Here is a 15,165-nt window from a genome sequence, read left to right on the forward strand (position 1 = left end):
TACGGTTAATCCTTTGGACAATGTGTTGGTGTGTGGCCAATGTAGCTATTGATATTTCTACTGTTGGAGATACGTTCTCCCAAGGGGTATTTGAATTGATAGACTACACCAATAGCTACATTGGACACACCACCAACACATATGGTATAACTTGAACCCCATTGTTTAATATGTTTAAAATGACTTTCAAAATGAGATTGTTATTATTTGGAAAGACATTCTTTCAGATAACGTGGAACTCTTTTTTTCCACGTGTTAAGAATGGCTTTCAAAATGATAAAATTATTATTTCGCCAATCATCCTTCAGTCGCACTTCCGGATAACGTGAAAATCCGCTTTCAACATATCAAAAATAACTTTCGAAATTATAACGTTTTCATTTCGAAAGACATTTTTGACATTGAGAGGGGGGTGGGACTTTTTTTTTAAACAATTTTGAACTTTTACCTAACAAATTAATGAATAATTTGACATAATTTCTCACGAATAAGATAGAATATAGAAAAATAAATAAAGTTAAAGAAATCGCTTAATGTTGCAATGTGAAGTGAATGACTTAATAAAAAAAAATACGTAGGTGCAGCGACTAAAACGAGTTTCCTACTCCTGCATTTGTAGCAAAGTATTAACTGATTAATAATTTACAAGACGTAAAATATGTTTTAACTCTGTGTTACTCAGTGTATTTGCGAATGGTGACTTTGATGATTTATTTAATAAAGTCATTCTTGACTTTTGTAACATGTATTTCTAAACATATTTTTGTTATGTAAGGCTCACTCAAAAGTAAATTAAAAAAAAAAAAAGATCAAGTGGCACAGTAAAAAAAAAAAGATAAAGTAGCACAATAAAAAAAAACGAACTCGTAACGTTAAATGTAAAAATATATATTTATTACTGAATAAAATAGAATAAGCGTTCCGTATTACACTACAATAATAAACAGAAGACATCGTTAAAAATGTAAGTAAAATACTATACTATTTAAATTGTGGAACGATACCTTATATGCATAATTGTCTTTAAAATAATACGGAACCATAAATAGACAGTTCATATATATATATTTTTTTTGTTGTTGTTTGGGAAGTTTTGGAAAATAAAAGGGGTTAATGATTTTTTTAACTAATAAAGAGTGAACAATAAAGGGAGATAATTCACATTAATTAATGTTTGCGATGATGATGACGCGTTTCATTAATTAATGTTTGCGATGATGATGACGTGACACCGTACGGACAAGCATATTAATTAATAATTTATCTTTAATCGTTGAATGTTTTTCAGATCACCAAGTTCGCCGCATCGAAGCGTACGTAACTGAAATCTGTCCTGTTCTCTTTTCAACGTTATCACAAACAAGCTTTTATTTCAACTGACACCAAATTGCAAAGTACACCGTACCGAGGTCGATTCGACAAAAAAGAATCGTTCTCCAGTTGAAAAAAATGTTAGCTTTTTATATTGTCAAATCAAACCGCGACTCAATTTGCATGAGACACGTTTTGAGGGTTCGAGTTTAAGATTTTCTCTCTTTCTTTTCTTAAGCGAACTAGCCTGGGTGCTCGGCGTTGCCCGAGTGTTTGGAGGAGTGTGTTGAGCAAAAACCAAGTTATAGTAGGCAGGCAGACTCGAACCCGTGACGGGAAGGCGGAAAAGAAAGAGTGGAGTTGTGTTAGGGTGTTGGTTGAGAAAAAAAAAAAAAAGGAAAGAAAAATGGCGAGCGAAAAAAAAAAGTGATCGTACGCCGGAAGGCTCGAACCCGTACCGCGAAGGATGAAAAAAAAAGTGAAAAAAAAAAAAACGTAATACCGATCTCGTGAAAATCCGTCGCATCTGTCGCAAGTTTTACGAGACATACATACATACATACATACATACATACATACATACATACATTAAACAAGCAGGTAATATTTATATTATAGAAGATGACACCCTCGCTATTCGTGCACTCTACAATTTTTCATACGTTATCAACGTTTTATCGAGTAGAAACTTAGATCGGACTGTCCAAATTATTTCATACGTGTTTATCACATCTTTATGTCTTGCTATTTCTCCTGTAGCTTTTGTAAGATACGAAACTAATGCTAAGAAAAAAATAGTTTAATAATTATACCGTACGTTAGCGAAATGACGAAATCTACATATCTGTGTTAGTCTGTTTCTTCGGAAAAGTTGAAGAACTTTTATCCAGGTTCGATGGTACAAAAAGGTGAACTAAGAACTAGCTGAGAAGGTATTACCCCTTTTTTCAATGTTTTGTAATCTGTACATGTTTTGTGAACAGCCCCTTAAATGTTAGACACGCGTTGACATAACCACTAGACGATCAAGATCCAAATATATATAGTTATGTATGCACACACAAACTCCAATATTTCTTCCGACGTCTCAAAAGATGGCTATATTACACAAATATCTGTATTCTATTTTCTATCCAAACTTTAAAATATTTTATTTGTAACGTATTAAATAAAAATAGAGAAAATGGCAAATGCTTCAAAGGTCAAATTCGATTATAATGCTTGAAAAAATACTTTCATTCAATAATAGATCCAATCACTCATAATATTTTCTTTTCACTAAGTATTTTTATTAGTTTTGGTTCCACTTAATAACCCCACTTCCACCGACATACTGTCAAATAAACAATCCCAATACCAACACCAACACCAGATCTACCTTAGAGACCGATCTACCTTTTTTTTTCGGTTATATAGCCTGAAAAACCGTAGGCCATTTACCTTTAGAGAAGGTTGAAAGTGTCGTATTAACCAGCCATTGATTTTATTTTTGTATTTTTTCTTTTTATATTTAAACGTCACAGTTATTGTGATGCACGAGGTGTCTTCAATAAACTTCCAAAACTTTTTCGTATAGGAACTTTTATTGATAGTACACACATGAAACTCTAGTCACCTTCGAAGTAATCTCCTCCGGCTGCAATGCATTTGTTGTACCATTTCAACAACATCTGGAAAGCCCCGTGGAAGTCCCCTTGTGTGAGCATGTCAATGGCCCTTGTCATAAACCCTGTCATCTCCTTGTATTTCAATATGATATATCCCGAAAAGGGATATATTTGTTTGAATTAGCTAAGTGGTTTTGGCTGCGGTAATCGAGTAATACAATCCAGTAAGTCGCCTTAATGAACGATTCTTTGTAGTTGTAGCTGGTAACATGCTTAAGCTTTAAGCTTCCGGCGTGTCTTTGGACGTCTTCCCCAGGCTGTTATTCTCGTCCGTATGTATGGTTTACACAAAAATCATACTGTGACGTGACGTCCTAGGGAATGATTGGGTTCTCCACTGGGGGAGGATGAGACTCCCGAAATACTGCCGGGCAGATATGATTGTTTTATTTGTTAATATCGTTGTATGCCCGGGCGACAGCAAACAAACCTTGCTGGAAGAAAGATGTGTTATAAATTTTATTGTTTGGTGAAAACGACAATTTGATGTCACCTTGAGAGACATAACGAAACAATTTCGTTTCCAATGCCAACGAGTGATGACTCAGGGTTGTTTGGCCTTTGAGTGCAGTTGCCAGACCGGCGAGGTCACGGGGTTAACCTTTCGATCGTAAGAAACGGGCTTGCAATCGCAGATGCAAACCGAGGAAGGTGGGGTTTCCTTTGAGGTGACGTAATTAGTTGCGACTGGTCCAGGAAGCGGCCTCGACCCACCCTGTCACTTCACTATATAAACGAGTCCCCGCGCCGAAAACTGGGAAATCGAGCTGAGATTTGGAGAGAATCAAATCCCATCGAAGGGTCGTCCTCTCTTCCCCGCATCCTTCCACAGCCATCTCGAGAGAGAGGAATCAATCTATTATTATTGTTTTGGCTCGGTGGAGTCTGGTAAAATACGGATAATTGTATATAAGTATATATTGTGTATATCTATCTTAAATTAACTGGTAAAATAGTTAACCGTGTCTGTCTTTCTTTTGTGTACATGGAATTTATTCACTTCCAGTGTGACAGATCGACGAAGCAGCGGCATATCACCCGGAGGTGAAATTTATTCCGACCAAATCGATTGGCTCTACTATGCTGAGATACCTAACAAAGGATCCCCTGTGAAGGATGAGTACAGGTCACATTTGGGTGACCTGCGACGGGGATAGCTTCAAATGTGGAGCCGGTTAACCAATATCGGACCACATTTGGGTCCGTGACCGAGTATAGTCCACAATATTCGTGTATGGAGGAACCCGGGGCATTCATATTCATTACATAACAGTCCATAGAGTAAATGTGGCATTATGGTAGTTGTGTAACAGTGCATATAAGCGCGTGGAAAAGTATCAGCAGTAACGAAGGATTACTGGCCTGCTAAGAAATTAGTGGCCGAAAAAAGGCACAGGAAAATTAGGAAGTGTGCGATAGAAGAAAAAGAAACAAAAGGAGAAAAAAGGACAGCACGGGAAGAAACAAAATTGGCGCCGAAGGATACGGGCGTGAAAAACGAATATGAGAGTGGGTCGGTTGTGCCCAACATGCGGTCAGAAGAAAAAGAAACGCACGCTAGGTTAAAATGGACAGGTGGCAGCGAGAGACTTTTTTAAATGGTCCCGAAAGTAACGGTAATAAAACAGTTTTATAAAAAAGAAAAAATGTCAAACCGGATTTTCATTCATTTATTTTTCTTGTGTGTATTTTACGGCAACGTTATAGTTGCAGTATGGATAAAATGAAAAACTAATTTTTGCTGAATGACATGGTTAGTGTGTACAAGTAAATACGTGTGTTCAGCTAAGATAAAGATAACTTGAAGATCAATATTGTTAGACAACCACGGAGATTCAAACCGTAATTTATATTGTAAAGTGATTGTGATTCGGAACTATTTTTTTTTCTGTATTTATACGCAATCTCTTGCATAGTAATAAGTTGTGATTCGGTTAGCTAAAACAGGCATATCCAAACTCGCGTAGAAATACAACAGTCAACTAGAACGCTTTTGTGCGCACATAGCTTTTAATAAGCCCTGTTTCGCGAGAAATTATAATTAATTTGCTGTCGAGATGTAGATACGGCAAGACGTCATATCCCTGGCTCGTCTCTTGTCGCCTCTTAGACTGGAGACGAGTCCCAAAGATGGCAATAAACATAAAACTTGGACTCAGTTACATATTTATTCTAATACATTGCCTTACGTTTCTCTATTTTTGTGTTCCTATCGACACTTTTAAATAAAGTTTTATTTTATTGCGGAGAAGATTTGGAGGCACCTGTGAACTTTAGATTTGAAGGATAATTTTTTTGTTAACATTTTTGAAGAATTTTAAAGGAGAGACAATTCAAAAAGTTCTTAATGTTTATAATTTTTAATGATTATTTTAATTCATTACGAAAGTTTAAATTTGTAAAATTTCGTCTTTCTTGTTGTTGTTATTGTTGTTGTTTTCTAAGTCATACTTTAACTCATTAAATTATCTCCCTTTGAAATTCTTCAATAATGAAAAACAATGTCATCTAAACCTATAATGAACAAGTGCTGATTTTTGTATTTTATTTGGAACGCTAGTGAGATTTTTCCCTCTTCTTCTCCTTCTTCTTCTTCTTCTTCTTATTCTTCTTCTTATTCTTATTCTTATTCTTATTCGTCGCCGTCGTCTTAGTCTTCTTCTTTTTCTTCATCTTCTTGGTAAATTGGATTACTTAAGCCGACAACTCATCAAGAATTTGTTTACGTTGGACTTAAAGACGACCATATTGTAGTTAGTAGGAAAGCAGGGAAACGAAAGAGAGTTCCACAGGCGGGCAGTTCTAAGAAAGAAGCTTTGTTTGTGGAATCTACGTTTAGGTTTAGGCACAGAAAAAAATGTGAGTGAAATTATTGATAGTGGTTTCAGTTAGACGAGTGTTTTTCGTGAAGGTTTAGTGAGGGGGGACCATAGATTGGAGCTCAGACGAGCATTTGCCATAAAAATAATGATAAAACAGAGACAGGCTCCCAACGTTTCTTTTGTGGGAAAGAGGTTGCAGGGAAGGGAAAAGGGCATCACCAACTGTTAAGGCAGGATAAGATCTTTCTAGCAGTTTCTGCCCAGATGTGGCAACAGTACTCCATCCTTGGACATACTTGACTATTATACAGGTAGAGAATTACATTGGCAGTGAGATTTGTTCGGGAGCAGTAGATTGATCCAACTATTTTTCCAACGACCTTGGCAACGGAATTCAGTTCAGGAGAAAAAGTCAAAGAAGCTTGTCAAAACATGGAGCCTCCCCAAAACGGGAGCCATTCATTTCAATTGATTCTTCTTCTTGGTCTTCTTCTTTTTCGTCTTTGTCTTCTTCTATATTTTTTCTCTTTCTTGATCTTCTTCATCTCCTTCTTCTTCTTCTTCTTCTTCTTATTATTATTATTATCATTATTATTATTATTAGTAGTAGTAGTATTAGTAGTAGTAGTAGTATTAGTAGTAGTGGGCTTCTTCTATATCCTCTCTTTTTTTATCTTTTTCTTCCTCTTAGGCTTCTTAATCTTTTATTCTTCCTCTTAGTCTTTTTTTTCTTTTTAATGTTCTTGATGTTCTAATTCTTAATCTTGCCCTTTTTCTTCTCTTCATTTTCTTCAAGCAAGCTGAGCTCGAAACTCACATTAACTCACATTAACTATCTGCTCTACAAATTGACGACGCCAACCTGATATTCGTTGGTTGCATTTCCGTTTCATATCGCAGATTCTTGTGTTCCTACATCTATTCTAAACAATGAAAAAACAACAAAAAAAAAAAAACAAGGCGGATAAGTGAGAGATTGGTTGAATTATATTTGTATCGAATATCATTGGAGTAGTTCCATTTGGGGTGGAGGGAAGTGATCGTTTTGGGGGCAGAAAACAGGAAAATTTTTGACTGCATTTTCATGAAATACATTCGCGGTTTCTATTTATTACTCAAACGTCTGACTATCCCATCTAACACATTTTTGTGATTTCATTTTTCGTTTCATTACCTTGAGAAATTCTCCAACTCCTGCCGTTTGCACAGCATACCAACACTCACCTACGATGAACATGTTTTAATAAAAACAAAAGAGAGGACGCATAATGTTCAGTAAAAGAGAGTGTGTTCAATGGAGGCTAAAATACTCGATTAAATCTTTTTCATATGAAAATGTAATTGAAGTCACACTACCGCCCACAAACACACACATACAGACACATATAGCTTTATTCAGTTTCTTAAACTAAATATAGCCTATAGTACGACTCCTTAAGCTTAGCGGCTGTGTTCCAAAATTAATAATGAATAGTTAATAAATTTAGGAGTGAATCAAGGCTAAAAATTAAAACTTGAACCAATAGATATTACGTTACGCATGCATATTCGTAATGCCATCGTTCGAACTTCACTTGGCAAATTCTATTTTTTAATTTTCACTCTTTTGCGCCGATTTTTTCCGGCTTATATCCAAATATAAAGTTTCGCATAGGTTCGAATACTTTATATATAAAGTTTCATGTCTGTAGATCAAAAACTGACAGAGGAGTTTGGTAGGCAAATTTTTTTAAACAAAAATATATATATATATACATACATAAATAAATATAGAAAGAGTTCTGTGTTTACTATAAACCTTTTTACACAAATATTACGCATGTAGAAGATCTGCATGATTATAATTACACGTAATAGTTAATTAAAGATGATCGTCTTATAAAAAAAACCGAAAAACTAATAAGGAATTAAGTAAAATGAATGTTTAAAAGAATATGCAAATTAGCTAGATCTTTTGTAGGTGAATGCACTTCAATTGCCCATATATAACAAAGTTGTATTTTCTTTTTTTACATAAATAGAAAAACCGTTGTTTTTTTGGGGTTTTTTTTTTAATATCAGTGGAGTTTTTACGGACTGTTCTTTTATGGGTTGAAGTAATTTTTAAGAAGTCAAAAATGGCTCAAAATTGAAAAAAGTCGTTATACATTTTTTACGTTCGTCTTAGTTGATTTTTAATTTTTAATCAGTTTATATGCGTGTCACTTTGATAGAGTGGTAACGTCACCAGCTTTGAATGCAGCAGTTTTGTTTTTGATTTCGATTCTAGCTGATGGCATCTAAATACTTTTTTTTATTTTTAAAATCTCGACTTTATAAAAATATTTACGAAATCTGGACAAATTAAAATATCATATTTAAGCGTATTTTACGCCCGGGCAAATCCGACCATTTTCTGTTAGTACATGATATAGTATATTTCTTTCAGAAATGGTCCGTCATTTTCAAAATTATTTAATGTCTCTTAATCTTCTCTTTCAAATAAGGAGGTGCAAAAGAACTTGAAAAGCGTGGTGTTTATAGTGCTCTTGGGCATCCTTAATTTTGTTTGGTTTTTATAGCAGTCTACAGTAAGAAAAGATGCGAATTTCTGCTTAAGCTTTATCTGAATAACTTTATTAACAAAACGTAGATAAAATATATTTCGTCAACGATTCGGGTAAATTATTGGACTCGGTCAAAAAAAAAATGATATTTTTATTAGAATTCAACGATTTGAATATTTAATAGGAAAGCAGTAATTTGTGCTTCGATTACTAGATTAATAGAAGGAGTTGAAAAGAACTAACCCTAACAGTACTAAGTCCTCTTTCTGCAACTCATTATACAGCAAGGAAATAAGTTAGATTAGAGTAATTCATTACTTAAGAGACACTTCCTTAAATTATTGCTGCTTTGCACTGTTTACCAGAAGCCTTAAATAAGTTTCCAGATTCTTTTAGCATTTAAAATTGTCGTAGACTCTTGAAAAGTCAGTACGTTATTGCCATACATCTTCTAAGATGACTGACCAATTTTTATGATTTCAGGTTCAAAGAAACAGCTACAACAGGAATTAGAATACACCCTACTAAAGCCTGATTTTTACAGCTGGTGAATTTTAGAAATGCAACCTAGAAATAGGGACACTTTAGAAGAACGACATGCAATAAAATTCTGTTTTAAACTTGGAAAAATGTCACAGAAACGTCTGGAATGCTTCAGACTGCTTTTGAACTATCTTGCTTAAATCGAGTATCAGTTTTTGAGTTGCATAAGAGATTCAAGGAAGGTAGGGAGTCTGTGAAAGGTAATAAGAGGTGTGGGAGGAGTAAGGAAGTCAGAACACCAGAGTTGATTGGCCAAATAAAGAATTTCATGGAGAAGAACCGGCGTGTGTTTATAGAGACAGTAAGTACACAGTTTGATGTCAGTGTGGGAACTGTACACACAATTATTCGATAGGAGCTGAAGATGTTGAAAATTTGCGCGAAGTTTGTAACAGAGAAGATCTATCCATGTCACAGACAGTTTGACCAAGATGGGCATCAAGGTAGTTCCTCATTCTTCCTATAATCCAGACGTTGCTCCCTGTGGCTTTTGGTTATTCCCTAAGCTCAAGGAAAACCTTGGAGGCTGTCGTAATGAGACAATTGAGGAAATGAAAGAGGTTGTGACTAGGGTCATTGACATGCTCACGCAAAAGAACTTCTATTGGACGTTTCAGTCGTTGTTCGAACGGTACAACAAGTGCATTGCGACCGGAGGAGATTACTTTTAAGAGAACAAGAGTTTCATGCGTGTACTATCAATAAAAGTGTCCATAAAAAAAAGTGTGGAAATTTATTTCAGGCATATCGTAAGTATGTCACGGTTTTAGCCATTTTGTTTGCAAACAATCTGTGCGATTCTGTGTAGGCAGGCATAAATTGATGACCTCGTTTTTGTTTTTTTTTACATTCTGTGGTAACAAATTAAGGTTTACTTAACATCAATTTTTTTTTATCTGATTTCAAATAGTATCTGTTCTCAAGTTACATCTGTTTTCATAGTTAATTAAGAGCCGTCAACCTAATAGGTCCTGCACTGACGGCCAAACTCCAACCTCAGTCGCCGAAATTTGGCATCCTTGTGCATGTTTTACAAGTACTTTAATAGTAAATATCGGGACGAACTGAAAACACTAGTACCCACTCGACGTAAATACTCCTGACAAAAAAGTAGCAAAATCTCACCCCTACAATGTAGAGATCCATATATGCCTTAGAACCTTCTACTCAAATAGCTTCTTCGCTCGTACTGCTAAAATCTGGCATTCCCTCCCAGGCCCCTGTTTTCCTGATTATACTGACATGCAGAAGTTAATGTGTAACGTGAACAGACATATCGCTGCCCTTCCTTCCTTACATAGTATGCCGGCAAATCTGGTTCCTTATTAAATATTCCACATACTTAGACCATTCTATAGGACTACTCGGCGTTGCACAGGCTAACATCTAAAATATTTCTACTGAAACTTCTAGTTCTCTATTTCCTCCTCCCGTTTTCTTATGCCTCTTCCCAACCTCCTATCCCCCAAGGCCACTCCAGTCTAGCTGAAGTCACACGCACACAGACAATTCTTCTTTATACAATAAATTCCTCGTGGTATTAGTCGCCATTTTCTTTTCAAATCAGTGCATAATAACACTGTAAAATTGACCCCCCCCTGATGAAACCCGGCCCATATTGTAACAGAACCTTTCTTTCCTTTAGCGTTGGCCCATATATTAACAAAACTTGTGGGAATCTTTTGGAAAATATCAGCAGGAGCCTGCGAAGAGATAAGCAGCAGCAGTAGCCGAAAAAAGGAATATGCGAATTAGGAAGTGTGCGCGAGAAGAAGAAGGAAAAAAGAAGAGAAAAATACAACAGTATATATATATATATATATATAGTTTCGGTTTCGATTCAAGCTGATGGACCCAAGTCATATGGATATATATATTTTTTTTTTTTTTTAAAATCGCAACTTTACAATATATAAAAATCGATAGAACATTAACTATAATAATATATATGAAATCTGCAAGAATTAAAATATTATATTAAAGTGTACTTTACGACCGGGCTACGCCTGGCGTCCCTACTTGCTTAGATAAATACTTTTGCAGTTTTAACATTTAAGCTGAACATATACATAATGTCGACATCAATATATTACATATGAATGAGTCCCCTGTGGAATTTCCACAGGTCCCGCCAGTAACAAATTATCAATATATTCGTAATAGTTAAATAATGTTATGTTATTGTTTGATACAGCCACAGAAGTGAAAAAATCAGAAAGTTTATATAATTAAAAAAAAAAGGTCATATGACATTACACGTTTACCTTAAACGGTGTAATGCAAAAACAAATATCTACACGCTTGTTAAAAATTCTTTGCTCCATAGTTGCGCATCTAACAAATAAGACGGACGTGCACAAGATGGCGAAACCAAAGTTTCCGGCCGTGGTTATGGTTTTTGGTGTGAGTTCAAGTGAGGGCCATATAATGCCACCACCTCACATCTTCGGAGTCAGCTTGAAAATCAACACCAAAGAGTACCTGGATGTGCTGAAGAGTGTGCTGATTCCTTGATACAATCAGATGGCCGCTGGCATACCCTGAGTGTGGCAGCAGGACTCGGCGTCTGCCCACAATTCCAAAGAGACCCATGTTTGGCTTCAGAGGAAGTCCTATGACTTTGTCCCCTTCCCTCACTGGCCCTCCTCCTCCCCCGATCTTAACCCACTGGACTACTTGGTTTGAGCATACGTCGAGAACATCACCAACACGACCTCCTATAATACCAAAGCCAGCCTGATCGCCGCCATCCGCCGAGTATTCGCCGAGCTCCTGCCGGCCCTTTGTGAAAAAGGCATGATCCCAGTTCCGGACCTGTATCGAGACGATGATTGAGACTGAATGCGGCTACATTGAATAGATGTCAGCTCTACCACATAATCAAGTTACCTGAATTTATTTTTTCAATAAAACACATACACAAACATATACACACACATACACACAAATACACACACATACATACTTACATACACAAATATATACACAAACACATACACACATACACAAACATACATACTCACATGCAAAAACATATAAACACATGTGCACACACATACACACACAAATACACACAAATACACACACATGAAATTAAAACGGTTCTATCGTGGCAAGCGATAATTCGTTCTGAAATTTACAAAATCATTACGTTGCAAACTTTTCCTTTCATAATGTAGTTTGGCTCCGTCATTAAATGACAAAGCAAGGACACGTAGGGATATTGACGACTCACGTGCCGAGTTAATGTCGCGCCAGCATATTAAGGCGTGACGTCGCGGAATGAAATGCATATATAGGTATTAAGATCGGAAGGAAAAGAAAGTGAAAAGAAGAAAAAGGAAAAGACGCGTGGCGATGTGGCAGTGTATGCTTGACAAACACGCGAGTTTCCTCCTAGATTTTCAAAAACGAGCCGACCGACCAGTGAGTCCTAGAGGGAATTACAGCAACGTCCGAGCTGGCTGTAGCTGAAACACAGAACTGCTATCTGACGAGAAAGGGAACGAAGGAGCGAGTATACTTGTCGTGTTAAAATATGTGTCGACGACTTGTGTGTGAAGCGAACGAAATTAAATAACTTTTTCTTTTACCTAAAAAATAAGTTCGTGCCAAAACCTTATTTTCTTTGCAACTGTCTCTGTATACAACGTTTGGGTCCACTCGAACGTTACACTTTAACTTTTATACAATGTTTCACTGTTATGGTTAAGGAGCAGAAGGATACACAATATATTTATGCTATTCGATGACATGAGTTCAACGTCAGTTTCATCCACAGCACAAACTTTTTAGTCGATTTATTTCAAGAGTTAAAAGTAAGCTTTCAGGGAACATCTGGGAAGAATGGATGTACACAAATCTAAGACAGAATCGTTAGAAAATTACCTCCAATGGAATGGGGTTGTAGATGGATGGTAACATTTAATGCTAGTAAAACTAAGCTGCCCTCCTTAAACAATTACAAAACGCCTCTTCAACCACTTATATCCATGACAAATAACACCCTACCTGAGAATTTTTCCTTCAAACTCCTCGGTCTAACATTCACAGGCAACATGAACTGGAACAAATACATTGAGGACATTGCGCAGGCTGCTGCAAAGAAGGTGGGTTCCATCTATCGTGCTTGATCACTACTCGCACCTGAAAGTATCCTGTACCTCTACAAAGCCACCATTCGCCCATAGATGAAGTATTGTTGCCACTTCTAGGCTGTTGCATCTACCACTAATCTCTCCCTCTTAGATAGGTACCAAAAGAGAGTTTTCAAATTTAATAGGTCCAAATTTGTCAACTAAGCCCCTACCCCTCCCCCATCCCCGCAATGTTGCATCTTTGCTCCCGTTTTACAAGTATTTTAATGGAATGTGCTCTGATGAACTCATTGCACTTGTGCCCCTCCCCCAACAAACCCGCTTGGCAACAAAATCACACCCCTTCACTGTTGAGGTCCCTAGATGCCAGAAAGCTTTCTAGTTTCTTCCCTCGAACAGCTAGACTTTGGAATTCTCTTCCTGCTGCCTGCTTCCCTTACTGTACTGATATGCAGAAGTTCAATTGTAACGTAAACCAACACCTTGTTAATCTTTCCTAGGCATATTCCCAAATTAGTAGCTCCTTACGTCCAAGTGGGAATATGCCTTGTTAGGGGTTAATGTGAGTAAAAAAAATATTCCTAACCAGCAGAGAATTACCACAATGGAAGAGTCTATCATGCGTGTGTACACAATGTAATCTATAATATAAATCTCACCTTTCTATTTAAATGAATGTATGTATGTATGTATGTTTGTGTCAGGTCATGTCATATGCTACTGGTATCATGTAACCCAGTACTACCTGCCTCATGGTCGGGTCACCGGCGACTAAACTGGTTCCCCCACCAGACTTGTTTGGTGAGGAGGGCGGCTAGTCTCCCTGGAGGATTAAAAACAAGACTTTCCAAAGGGCGAATGAACTCTTTTTCTGGGTCAACGGCCAACTAGCACCGTGTATATTTGTGTGTGTGTGTGTGTATGTGTATTGGGGTGGAGAGGGCTCCCGTAAGCCGTGGTGAAGGCAACCTTTCTAGGAGAAGCAAATCTCTGATTTAAAAAACCATAAAGCGGGAGACCAGTACCCGCATTAAGCTGGTCTGCAGTTTAATTTGTTTCTGGCTATCTTGCTCTTGCTTGTTGCTGGATCTCAACATTTTGAACCGAGAGAGAGAGACTTAGCTGTCGTACAAAGCTAAGACTCTGTAATATCATCTTTGTATAGATACTCCCTCAGGCATTTGGGCTCGTGGATTTTAAATGTCTGAGGGAGTGGCACTCGTCTGACAAGACATTGCAATCATCATGTATGTATGTATGCATAAAACTTTCGAGGGAGGTTACGGAGTTTGACGAGATTGGTATCGTTTTGAAGCTCGATCTTTCTGGCGACAAATATCGGAAAATTGGCTAAAAGCATTAATTCCTTCTCAAATGGGCACTTTTCTATAGGGAGGAGGCGCTTTTTTCGCCGATATTTTTTAAAGTCATCCCCTCTTTTCGATTGACTAGCCTTAATTTAAACATTCGTCACTTCCGATTTGGCGATGGACGCAACAGCAAAGACGTCACGTTTTCTTCTTTTTTACATTGTTTTCCTCCTTCGCGGTATGGGTTAGAGCCCGCTTGCCTACTAAATTTTTTAAATTTTTATTTGTTTATTTTAATTAATTTTTTTTTTTTTTTTTTTTGCTCAACACACACCTCCAAACCCCCGGGAAACGCCGAGCACTCAGGCTAGTAATATATGGAAGTGAAACCTGGCTGGTGGTATTTTTTTTGTGTGGAAATCGCTTGAGGCAAAGCATGAAGCCACTTAATATAAGGAGCTAGGAAAAACGAAATATTATTATTACAAAGACAGAAGATGCCTACTGACTTTTGTTTTGATAAGACCAAGGCTTTAGCTAGAAGGAAAACGGTGAGCAGGAAGAAAGTTTCGAGAATCTTGCAGTCCTTGGCTAATGGAATAAGATTCTGTATTACAACGAGGTATCAAAACAGCGAATTGATCAAGACCACTAGACCAACGCGCCAAACGAGTTGGAACAAAGGAACCGGGGAATAGATCAGAAAATTCTGAAGAACAGATGCTGTAATAGTATTGATTTAAAAAATCTGATACTAACAATATCACGTCGGTGCGAGAGGCTGCAGTAAAGAGGAATAGAGCGAAACCAATCAAAGTACAGATAACATTTAGAAAAAAATACTAGCGTTTAACGCCGATTACATTTCT

The sequence above is a fragment of the Euprymna scolopes genome, chromosome 7 (assembly GCF_053919585.1).
Source record: "Euprymna scolopes isolate OS-2025 chromosome 7, ASM5391958v1, whole genome shotgun sequence".
NCBI lineage: Eukaryota > Metazoa > Mollusca > Cephalopoda > Sepiida > Sepiolidae > Euprymna > Euprymna scolopes.